General features: G+C 38.9%; 1 protein-coding gene across 3 annotated transcripts in view; it reads left to right on the top strand.

Annotated features, from left to right (window-relative positions):
* LOC117168150 (mitochondrial folate transporter/carrier) overlaps positions 1–5852 on the top strand; it is a 188106-nt gene extending 182254 nt beyond the window's left edge. The window contains exons 9-12 of one of the 3 annotated variants that reach the window (XR_004466466.1): positions 4465–4569; positions 4907–5107; positions 5194–5299; positions 5513–5852. The gene's annotated coding sequence lies outside the window, so the exon portion shown is untranslated. The remainder of the gene's footprint in view (positions 1–4464; positions 4570–4906; positions 5108–5193; positions 5300–5512) is intronic. The other 2 variants (XR_004466464.1, XR_004466465.1) reach the window with 2 other exon arrangements.
* The last annotated feature ends 4950 nt before the right edge of the window (positions 5853–10802 follow it).

Here is a 10802-nt window from a genome sequence, read left to right as displayed (position 1 = left end):
CTCTGATGGTATCTCGAACTAGCCAGGGTTCCTGGATAAGTGAGATATCTGTGACTCACAGCCATGTCCCACTACAAAATTGCAGTGTCGCCTTTGCTATGATTTATGTTAATCTGGGTAACGGTTAGACCGGGAGCAGTCATTTAGGTCTGTTCCCGATCTTTCTGTTCACCGACAGGCCTCTCCCGCCCCTGACTGGCCACTTTAAAGTTGACCTGTCCATAAAGATAGAAGGGCCTGTTATTGACGCCCGCAAGGGCCTTCGCCTGTGACTCAGGCATTTGCACAACTAGGTGATGTTTAAATTCTCCATTTGCGTCCTCTTCATGAGGCTCATCGTGCCTAACGCACCGCCAGGACGCTATCTTAAGTGACGGGTTGAATTTCTCCAGCCAACCGAGAACCACCTGTGGGTCCGTTAGTTTACCTGGAAATCACGCGGTAGCCTTAATCATCTTCTGGAACAACTCAACCCCACCCACGTTAAGAGATGCGCCTACCCAAGGTCTTGTCTTGGCCAAAAACTTGTGTAGCCAAGCTTTGGCCTCTGGGTCCGCTGCCATAAATACAAAGACCCCTCCCTTTGCAAAAATAGGTCCTGAATTTGGGCCACTGATCTGGGGAAACTCTCCCGAGCGCCCTCCAAGTAGTCTCCCTGAGAAGCTCTAGCTGCTCTGCGTTGAGCAGCGAGTCCGGGTAACTCGTATCCGTTACCACCACAGTCAGAGGGTCAGTCCTCTGAGCGACCGTCAGTTGAGCTTCAGTGCTGGTCATCGGCGTTGTGGTCGTCGATGTACAAGGTACTGCAGCTGCTCTACTAGCCCGCTGCGTCAACTTTGTTTTTTAAATAGAAACCCCCTTTTTTTACATCTGCAATTGATAGAGCGGAAAATTCTACGTTCAGGTGCGCACCCAAGACATAGGTCAATTGTAACGGTCAAGGTCAGTTAGAACTTATTTGAAATTAACAAAAAATTCCAAGAGGTCAGTGCAATTCCTGAAGTAAATTTCAACGAGAAATTCATTGGTGAGCTCTGTATTGACCTTGGTGATGATCTTTAAGGGTTTTTCCAGGTTCTTTCCAAGCAGTTTACGTTTAGCATTACCCAGATTCATCTGACAATACTGTATTGCACAAGAAAAGAGGATCTCTATCAATTTTTTCCATCATAATTTTACAAAATTCAACCCGACGATTAGGATCGTCTTCATTGAGCTCTTGTACTAAATGAACTTTGTAAGGATGGAAATTAATGCTTTTTAAAATATTTCGCACAGTCTCAGGAGCAGATTTTGGCAGACCAGTTTCCTGAAGGTCCTTAATCCATGATTCATAAAGCGCCTTACAGTTCTTTCAATTGTTGATTTTGATATAGGATTTTACCCTTCTCCATTACGAAAAGTGCGATTAAAAATCAAACGAACTTGATCATAAGATCGAACTCGATCTCCCCAACCACGCATCACTAATACAGATACCCTCTCTCGTTCCGAAAGTTTAGCTTGCGCCATAATAATCTTTTAGCAAAAGGTAGTAAATATGTACTCGTAATACGTAAATTTATTTTCGATTCGTAATATTCGTATGGAAAAACGGTATAGGCCTTATGGTATCGCCTTAGGTATTGACTTAGGTATCGAAAAACGGTATAGGACTGTAGAACTCTTCGGGGAGGAACATAACTCTCACCAGAACACCTGGAATTTTTAATGAAAAATTTCCGTATGATTTTACAATATTCAAAACGCTGTAACCAAGATCAATACAGAGCTCACCAATGAATTTCTCGTTGAAATTTACTTCAGGGATTACACTGACCTCTCGGGAAACTTTGTTAATATCAAATAACCTCTAACTGACCTTGAACGTTTCAATTGACCTATGACTTGGGTACGTAACTGAACGTAGAATTTTCTGCTCTATCGATTGCAGATGTAAAAAAGGGGGTTTCTATTTTTAAAAAACGAAGTTGACCTTCAAAAAGCCATGAGGATCAACATCAAGGTCAAAATGAAGCTCACCACTGAATTTCTCGTTGAAATTTACTTCAGGAATTACACTGACCTCTTGGAAAGCTTTGTTGATTTCAAATAACCTCTAACTGACCTTGAGCGTTACAATTGACTTATGACTTGAGTGCGTACCTGAGCGTAAAATTTTCCGCTCTATCGATTTCAGATGTAAAAAAGCGGGTTTCCATTTTTAAAAAAGCAAAGTTGACCTTCAAAAAGCTATGATGGTCAACTTAAAGGTAAAAATGAAGCTCACCATTGAATTCCTCGTGGAAATTTACTTTGGGAATGACCTTCACTTTTTTGAAAAATATTTTATCTGAGGAAATATCCAACCGTCCTGGGACTTTTTAGGCACCCTATATATATATATATATATTCCTATCTCACGGTCGTGAGACGTGGTTGTGGGTGAAATTTTACCGCGATTTCGCTGGGAGCGGGGGCAATTTTCCAGGTTAGCAACCGCTACCGGCGAAATCCTCTTGAATACTTAAAATGTATTTATTTCCTAGTTTTGTTTCGGGTAAGGGACCAAAAACGTCTAACGCGATTTTTTCGTTAAGATTAGTCGGTGTGTCTGGAATAATTGATTGTGATTGATTAGTTACTCTTTTAGTCTTCTGCAATTGGCAAATAGAGCGCGATCTTCCATCCTTCTGTTCCCTTCTTGTCCTGATTTGGGTTTGAGGTTGACTTTTGGAGTTTTATGTAGCATTGGGCTGCGAAGTGTCCTATTTTACCGCATATATGACACTTCATTTGTGATTGATCGACTGATGCAATATTTCGGTTAGGTGTTTTGAAGGAGTATGGTGTTGTATTTGCCTGATGCCTAGGCATACATGTTGACAACCTTCGTCGCGAAAACTGGGGTATGAGTTTATTAAGTTAGGGTGTGCGAATTAGTTGCGCTTCTCGTAACCATATATCCATCTCACAGGGCTATATCCGACGTACAAATAAACTCAAAGTAAGTTTTTGGTTTTTTAAGGACCACATAGGCCAGGTAGCAGCATGAGAGTGTGTACCGTCGTAAGCCTAATGGGTTGTAATAGTTTGATGACAAATTTATAATATCAAAATGTTAAAAATGTGCTTCTCAAAATAATTAACCCTTACAAAATTGTTTAATACTTCTTAAAAACAAATATTCTTTACTCACTGTGTATTTTATTAGGAAACCATAGAATTCTCGTTGTTAAGTCTTTCCGTCGTAGGCCTGTTGCCTGACGCGGATCGATATTTCCTAGGCGTTAGCTGCCGCGTTGTAGTACTGCGTTCATCACAGTTTTCTCCTCATTGCTTCTGCGTTATGTTGCTGCGTATCTAGACCGTTGTCTCTTCCGCCTGATTGCGGGCCTCGTAGAGTTTTTACCGCGGTTTATTGCGTATCGTTTCAGTTAATTCCTTTTAGAATTTTGTATTCAATTGTTTTACGTAGTATAGTACCCTAGTATAGTTCATGCGCTAGTTATAATAATGAACAGTACTTTTCTGGCTAACGCGCCTTACCTTAGCAAAGTCCGGGGTTCGTCGTGAGTTTCGTGGAACTCTCCTTGCTGTCTTTGATGAATTCCGTAGAATTCCGAAGTTCCTTTTTTGCTTTCTTGGATTCCCGTAGAAATCTTTTCTTCCTTCCTCCAAGTTCGTCTCGAAAATAGCTTTCCTTTGAGATCCTGATGTTCCATACAACTTGACTCGTTGAAGATCTATCCTGGCTGTCCTGGCTATCCTTTCTACTGGTCATACAAGCTACAAGGAACACATGCGCAGATGCGTGCTAAAGGCGGTTGTACATTGTATTGCTTATTCTTAACACGGGCTACAAGTATTATATAGAGAGTATTATTATTATTATTATTATTATATCGATTATAAACAGCATACATAACATCTGTTTCTAAATTAAAAATTTTCATCGGAATATGTTCTGCATGTTATATGGATACTGCTGAAGTGGTTCGATGCGGGGACTCGCGTAACACTACTAAATTTGTTCATTTTAAGCGCTTTTCACTTTTTTGTTTTGTTTTTGAACTCATATTCGCAAATGATAATTTTTTTAAATTATAAATATACTTTGTGTATAATAAGAGGGTATAATAACACTTACATATTGAATTTCCACTCTATTTGAAATGTATAAATTTAATAATAAATAATCAATAAATTGCGACAGAGATTTTAAAAACAGTTTTTCCTTATTTCTTATTTTATTTCGCACACTAATAAATTAATAATTACAGCTGCTACTCAACAGAACTTTTCCTGTGAACTATAATTTTTTTTCATAGGAGTGTGAAAAAGAGAAAAACAAACAGCTGGAAAAATGTCATATAATATTATAGCAATTGAAAAGTTTATACGCTATAGTGAGTTCATTACCAAGCAATTGCTTTGAATTATAATATAAAAAACGGTTAAATTAATATGCTTTCACTTTTGCAGAATCAGTCTAATATACTGAAAAATTCAGATGAGGGGATTAGCAAGGATGGTGAAAATATTAACTCCAGAAAGCCAAAGGTTCAAGAAGTTAAACTTTTAAAACCGGTAAACAGTATTTAACCTTTTATTACGTACTTAGTTTGTACATATTAATTGAAATGTTGTCCTTTAATTTTATAAAGCATAAAGTTTTATTTAAAAATAATAAATAAACATTTTTTTCAAATTGAAAGAGCGTATAAGTTTATTAAGCTGTACGAATAAGGCAAAAAATACCTCCAAAAAATCAGTGAGTGATTTCAATATCTGCCAATTTTATTGACGCCAATTTTCTATTTCCATTTAGCCTGCACTTCTTTTTGAAATTTGATAATATTATAAGTTATGTTAAACAGTGTCATTTAATTAATTTCATTACATTTACATTTATTGTATTTTTTAGATTCCATCGCCAGAACAAAAAAAAAAGAAAATTGAATTCTTCCCGAGAGGATGATGCTTTATCCAAGACCACAAAAGTCGCTGATATTGAAATTCAATTGAAGCAAACAATTAATGCTTTGGAAACAGAAAATAGAGCTGTCAGAGCTCTTAATGCAGAATATTAGAAGAAAACAATTAGTTTGGTCCGATACGGTTGAAAGTAAGTATAACTAAACTGCATTTTTGAAAAGTATCTTCATTTATGATGCAAAAATATTTATTGCAATATCTGTTTTTTATTTTGAGGTGTAATTCAACATGCAGCAGCACAAGTTGACAAAGACTTTAATTTAAAGATAATAAATGGCAAGGAACTACCGGTAGGCTATATCGATCGCACAAGTCGAAAGGTGTAAGTGCTTATATTTTAATTATATATTAACTAAATTACTAAATTAAGCAATGAAAATTCATTTTCAACCAAGTAAGTTTTATTTTTCAATGAAATAGATAAAGTTTGTTCTCAAAAGAAATTTTTTTAAATTACAATTTATACTTTTTTACCGATCTGTTTTTACATTTTCAATATAGTATTATCAATATAGTAATCTTGCTAATTTAACAGCGTACATAGGGGAAAAAAACAGAGTTACGGCGGCCTCGGAGACCAAAAAGAAGAAAATCAAAGAAGAGCAAAAGTAAAGAACTAAATCCCTCGTCAGAGGATATTTCGGAGGTTCTGGGGATGAAGTAATGCAAATAACGTTGAAAAATGTAGAGATGTTGATGAGAACACTGATGAGAATACTGCTCGCGGCCCATCATGTTGAACAGAGTAAAGAGGAGGAAGTTACAGATGAGTTGTAAGGAGTCGTGGTTTTATGCTTTCCATGAGTCGTATTTTAAAACTACATTGTTTTATATTTGAAAAATATTAAAAAATATTTATTAACTAATATTTATAACAAGTATAACCTTCAAGCAATAAAACAGCATATACTTCTCTACCTACATGCATAAAGTCCAAAACATACAGAATAATATCACTTACTATTTAAGTGATACAAAATTGACAGTATTTGTGCGTGCAGCCTGATAGACCCGTACTCAAACTATTTTTGAACGCGTTTAGAACCCATTCAAAGCACAATACATAGTATTGGATACAATCCGTTTGATATCAGTCTAGAATCCGGTACAAATATAATCTTTTGACCCTGTTAGAACTCTCCTTTAGCTGAGTATTACCCAACTAAAACCCTTGTAGAACACGTTATACGTACTTTTTTGCATGCCTGAAACCCGTACAAAATTCCTTAGAACCCTTCCTGATGCCGAGTACATCCCGACTAAAACCGGTATATAACCCGATAGATGAAATTTCTCAACGCGTAAAAATCGTATAAAATTCTTTAGAACCCTTCTCGAGGCCGGATATGACCCGAATAATACTTGTATAGAACCCGTTAGACAAACTTTTTTCAGCAGAATCCGAATAGGCTCCCGTATATTCCCACATAGGCATCCTCTTTCTAAACGGGCTCTATCTGGGTTCTAACGCTGTTTTTTTGCCAAGGAGGACACCGATCATACTGTACAAAGCGCTCGAGTATTAACTGCGGTAAATGTAACTTTACTGCCAAGCGTAAACGTTTCAAACCAAAACTCAAATCTAAGCGGGCATGCGCACTATTATCTGCTATCTTCTTTTCTCTCGCGAGAAGCGTGCGAGTTAGCGCCGTGTTTAATGAAAACTGAAAACTGAGGTTATGTGCTGGTAAATATTGTCAATCGAGTTTTTCAATATGCGAGCTTGTTTATGCGCGTTTATTCGCGATGAGTGAAGGGCGCTTCGCCCTCGTTTCCGTTGTTTTAATGCGTACACTTTAATTACATTTTTTCAAATATCATTAATGTAATAACGTAAATCGAAAACTATAATTTAAACTTCCATAAATTAGAACTGACAATTTTTTCCATTTGTTTTTAAAGAAGGTTCTCAAAGAACCGACGGCTTTGAAGATTACATTCTCGTTACGAAACTCGCGCTTCGCAATCGATAATTCCCTGACGCTCAAGCTCTAAAGCCTATTGTGCCACACCCTTAACTATTGCTATATCACCTACAACATTGTAGCATTGATGCCTGAGCCTGGCCAACGCCGGGTACTCGCATAGTACATGCAAAGATGTTTCATCATCTCTGCCACACCTCCTGCACTCCGTAGAGCGGTTTAACCCCATTTTGTGCATATGGTAGTTTAAGTGTTTATGCCCAGTGAGCATCTGAACCACTGTCCTTACAGCTGGTCCGCTTTCTCGTTGCTCTTGATCCCTGTGTGGCCAGGAACCCATATGAGAGCCACTTTATTTTTTTCTGCAAGTTGGTTCAATGCCTTTTTGCATTCTCATACCAATTCTGATATTATATCCGGTTTTCTCACTGCGGTTAGTGTCGTTTGGCTGTCCACTTCCCTCCCCTGGTGATTTAAAGGGGATGAAGGACCCCACGGCTGTGGGGTCCTTTTTGCTGTCTACAACCTTTGAGGCTAAACTCCAATCGGCCCTCCGCAACTCTTGGCCCCAGTCTTCCTCCTCTAGGTCGGTTTGAATTCGCTGAAAACCCGGGAGGTGAACTTCTATCAGGCGGTTCAGCGTTGCTTCTTCGTCTTCGGAAAACTCACCATTTTCGAGGCTTATGAGCCCAAGGCGTGTTTCCGGATTTTTCGCTACGAAATTGTGGAGCCTTGCTATTTCTGGAATATCTTTCGATTCCTCACAGAAGCCCCTCCAGTCTCCCTGCTTATACCTCCTTATATTTTTGTTGTATTCATAATGAGCCGTCTTATAGATGTCCCAGTCTGAAGGCAACTTGCTTCTATTTGCTCTATTGCACAGCACTCTTGTCTTTTTGCGGAGTTTCTAGAGGTGCGTATTCCACTATTCTGCTCCTCCCCTAGACTTAACTGTGTTTGTGGGGCAACTTTTTTCATACGATGTAGTCAGAGCTCTTCGCAGGAGAAGCCACTCCGAGCATAGAGTCAGATCGAAAACCTCACTTCTGTTTTTAATCTGGAATGTGGGAGTATCACCTCGATTCAGAATCTCCATATCAGTGCCCGCTAGGTATTCGCTTAATTCTCTTCCTCTGTTACCCCCCCCCCCCCCCCCCCCCCTCCGTATAGTGAGAGTTCGCTTCACATCCCAACAGCAGAGGAATCCTGTTCTTCTGGCAGTGCCGAATTAGAATATCCACCTCTCTGGGAGGCGGGGATCCATCCGCATTTCCAAGGAAATACGCTGAAGAAATTTCAACCTCTAGTCATTCCTCGCTTCCACCTCTGAGGCTCACTTCAATAACAGTGAGATCCCTGGAGCAAAGCTTAGGCAACAAAGTCGAGGCATTTGCTGTGGTGCAAAATTACTTGCATCATGGAGATTCCCGTCTCAGCCAATGAATGATTAAGCCAAGACATCCCCGGACGCTTCAGGTTCCCCTGAAGAGCCCTGTTGGGTCACCCTGAAGGTATCCCTACCTGTCCCCAAATAAGGCCGGTTGTCCAGAGCCGCAAGAGCTCTGATTGCGGATTCAGGAAGCCCGACTACCAGGATACAGCCACTCCCCTTCTGCCTGGATCCCTGTCCGTCGGAGCACACCCACGAATCTGTCCGCAGAGTCGGGTTTTGGAAGCTCAGGCGCCTCAGAAAGATCGTCGCGTTCTCGGGTTTTCTGTGAAGCGAAACGGTTGCTTTGCGGTACCTTTGCAGACATTTCGTCTCCCTGAGCTCCAGGCTTAGTCCTTTTTTGAGCCTAAACTTAGGAGTGCTCTCTGCCAACCAGTCTCTGGACCAAACATTCGCGACCTCGACCACGATGGCCCCCGGTCTGATAAAGATGTCGTTGAATCTAGGGGCGCGTCCCTCGCGGGGTAACACGTCAATCTCTTTAGAGATTTCCTCCCTCAGCCTGTCCAGATCATTAAGAACTAGACAGGTCTCAGGATAACCCGATGCAACGACAACTCTCACCAGGGCGTTGTTAGCCATCTGCGCTAAAGTAAGGCCCTGTGTTTCCAGAGCCTTTTGCCACTTCAGCTCCCTATTTAGTTGTTGGTTTATGGTATATCTCCGTTGGTTTATGGTATATCTATGGTATATCTCTGTTGGTTTATGGTATCTCGGTTGGTTTATGGGAGGCTGGAGTTAGGAGTTGTGAACACCATCTGAAAAGAATTGTAGGTGCACATACTCTTACATACGAAGAGTTTTATACCCTTCTTACTCATATAAAGGCTTGCCTCAATTCCCGTCCTATTGCCCCTCTTTCAAATGATCCTGAAGACATTTCCTATATTACACCTGGATATTTTCTGATTTGAGCCTCTTTGACCAGCATTCCAGAACCGTCATTACAATTTACTTCAGAAAATCGATTAAATCGATAGCAGTTAGCACAAAAAAATTCAGATATTTACTGGAGAAGATGTGCTGTTGATTATTTACAGTCTTTACAAAAACACTACAAATGGTTTAACAAAGAGCTAAATCTTTATATCGGTGATTTCGTTCTTTTTAACATGATTCGTTACCGCCTTCTAGATGGTTGTTAGGACGCATAGTAAAATGCTACAAAATAAAGGACCATTTAGTACGTTCTGTTCGCGTAAAAACTGCCATTTCGGAATACGAATGTCCGATTACTCAGATTTGTCTGTTACCAGTAAGAGCGAAAGAAATGAGCGAAATCTGAACAACTATTATTAATTAGATTTATAAGAAATTATTCTGTAAACTTAGTGGATTATGGCGGGCGACTAAGACTATTAAATTTTTGTTACATTTATACTGTTTTTCTACGGCGGGCGGCGTTTGCGTTGTTGACAAATACTCGATTAAGCACTTATTGTTTTTTCTTTTCATCGTGCAGTTACCTCTCACGAGGCGGGCGGTATGTTTAATGTTGTGATGTTTCGTCTTTATGAGATTTTCTGTAATTGGAAATTATTCGATTTATCGACATCGTCTATTTCAAAGCTATTTTTATTTTCCTTATTATTTAAAGGTATATTTGAAATCACGTGATTTCTCCGTTTGAGTGTGTGATGGTAGCCTTGTCGCTTCAGAAAAACAGTTTGCGAGCAGCAGTGAAACGGTTGACATAATTGGGCAGGTGGTAATCCCCCATAACCGAAATTAAAACGTAAACTAAATCTGACACTATATTAGAAAAAGAGAATAGAAAAGTTCGAAACGAGAAAAATATGAATACAGAACTAAGTAAAAACGAAGAAAATAATAATAAAGATAGGACACCGAAATTCGGAGGTAATACCCGGGAAACAAAAATCCATTCACTTGTAATTGAATGGATTTTGAGGTCTTCTGAATTGCGTATATGTCACTGGAATTCCAGATAGCCGCCCATTGGTTAGAGTGAGTTTTCAATGAGAAATCAACTTTTTTAATCGGCCACGTAATTTTTTTCTGGGACCCATTCAGTAACGATTATGAATCAGCATTAACCGATAGAGGAACGATAATTCCGATAGAAAATTAATAATTTAAATAAAACAAATATAATATAAATAATTAAAATTATTCATTAGAAAATAGTTCAATGGCCATCTTTAAGATCGTCCTGGCATACATGTAGTCTATTTTTATTTATAGACTATTTATTTTCAGGTATTTTAATTGATTTGGCTGATCATTTTTTTTACATATTTGCATCACACCACATTAGAATTTTAAACATTTATTTCACATTTACCATATACGAATCTTAAATTTACAAAAACTGACACTCACGTTTTATCTGATCGAAATTGCCTTTTCAAAAAATGCGGGTATTGAAATTCTAAACATTTGGATGTTTGTGATGCAAATGGATATAAGCGAATTGCGGAGTTCGTTTC

This window comes from Belonocnema kinseyi, chromosome 2, assembly GCF_010883055.1.
Source record: "Belonocnema kinseyi isolate 2016_QV_RU_SX_M_011 chromosome 2, B_treatae_v1, whole genome shotgun sequence".
Lineage (NCBI taxonomy): Eukaryota > Metazoa > Arthropoda > Insecta > Hymenoptera > Cynipidae > Belonocnema > Belonocnema kinseyi.
The sequence above is the reverse complement of the archived record's forward strand: the minus strand, read 5'-3'. Positions and strand labels throughout refer to the sequence as shown.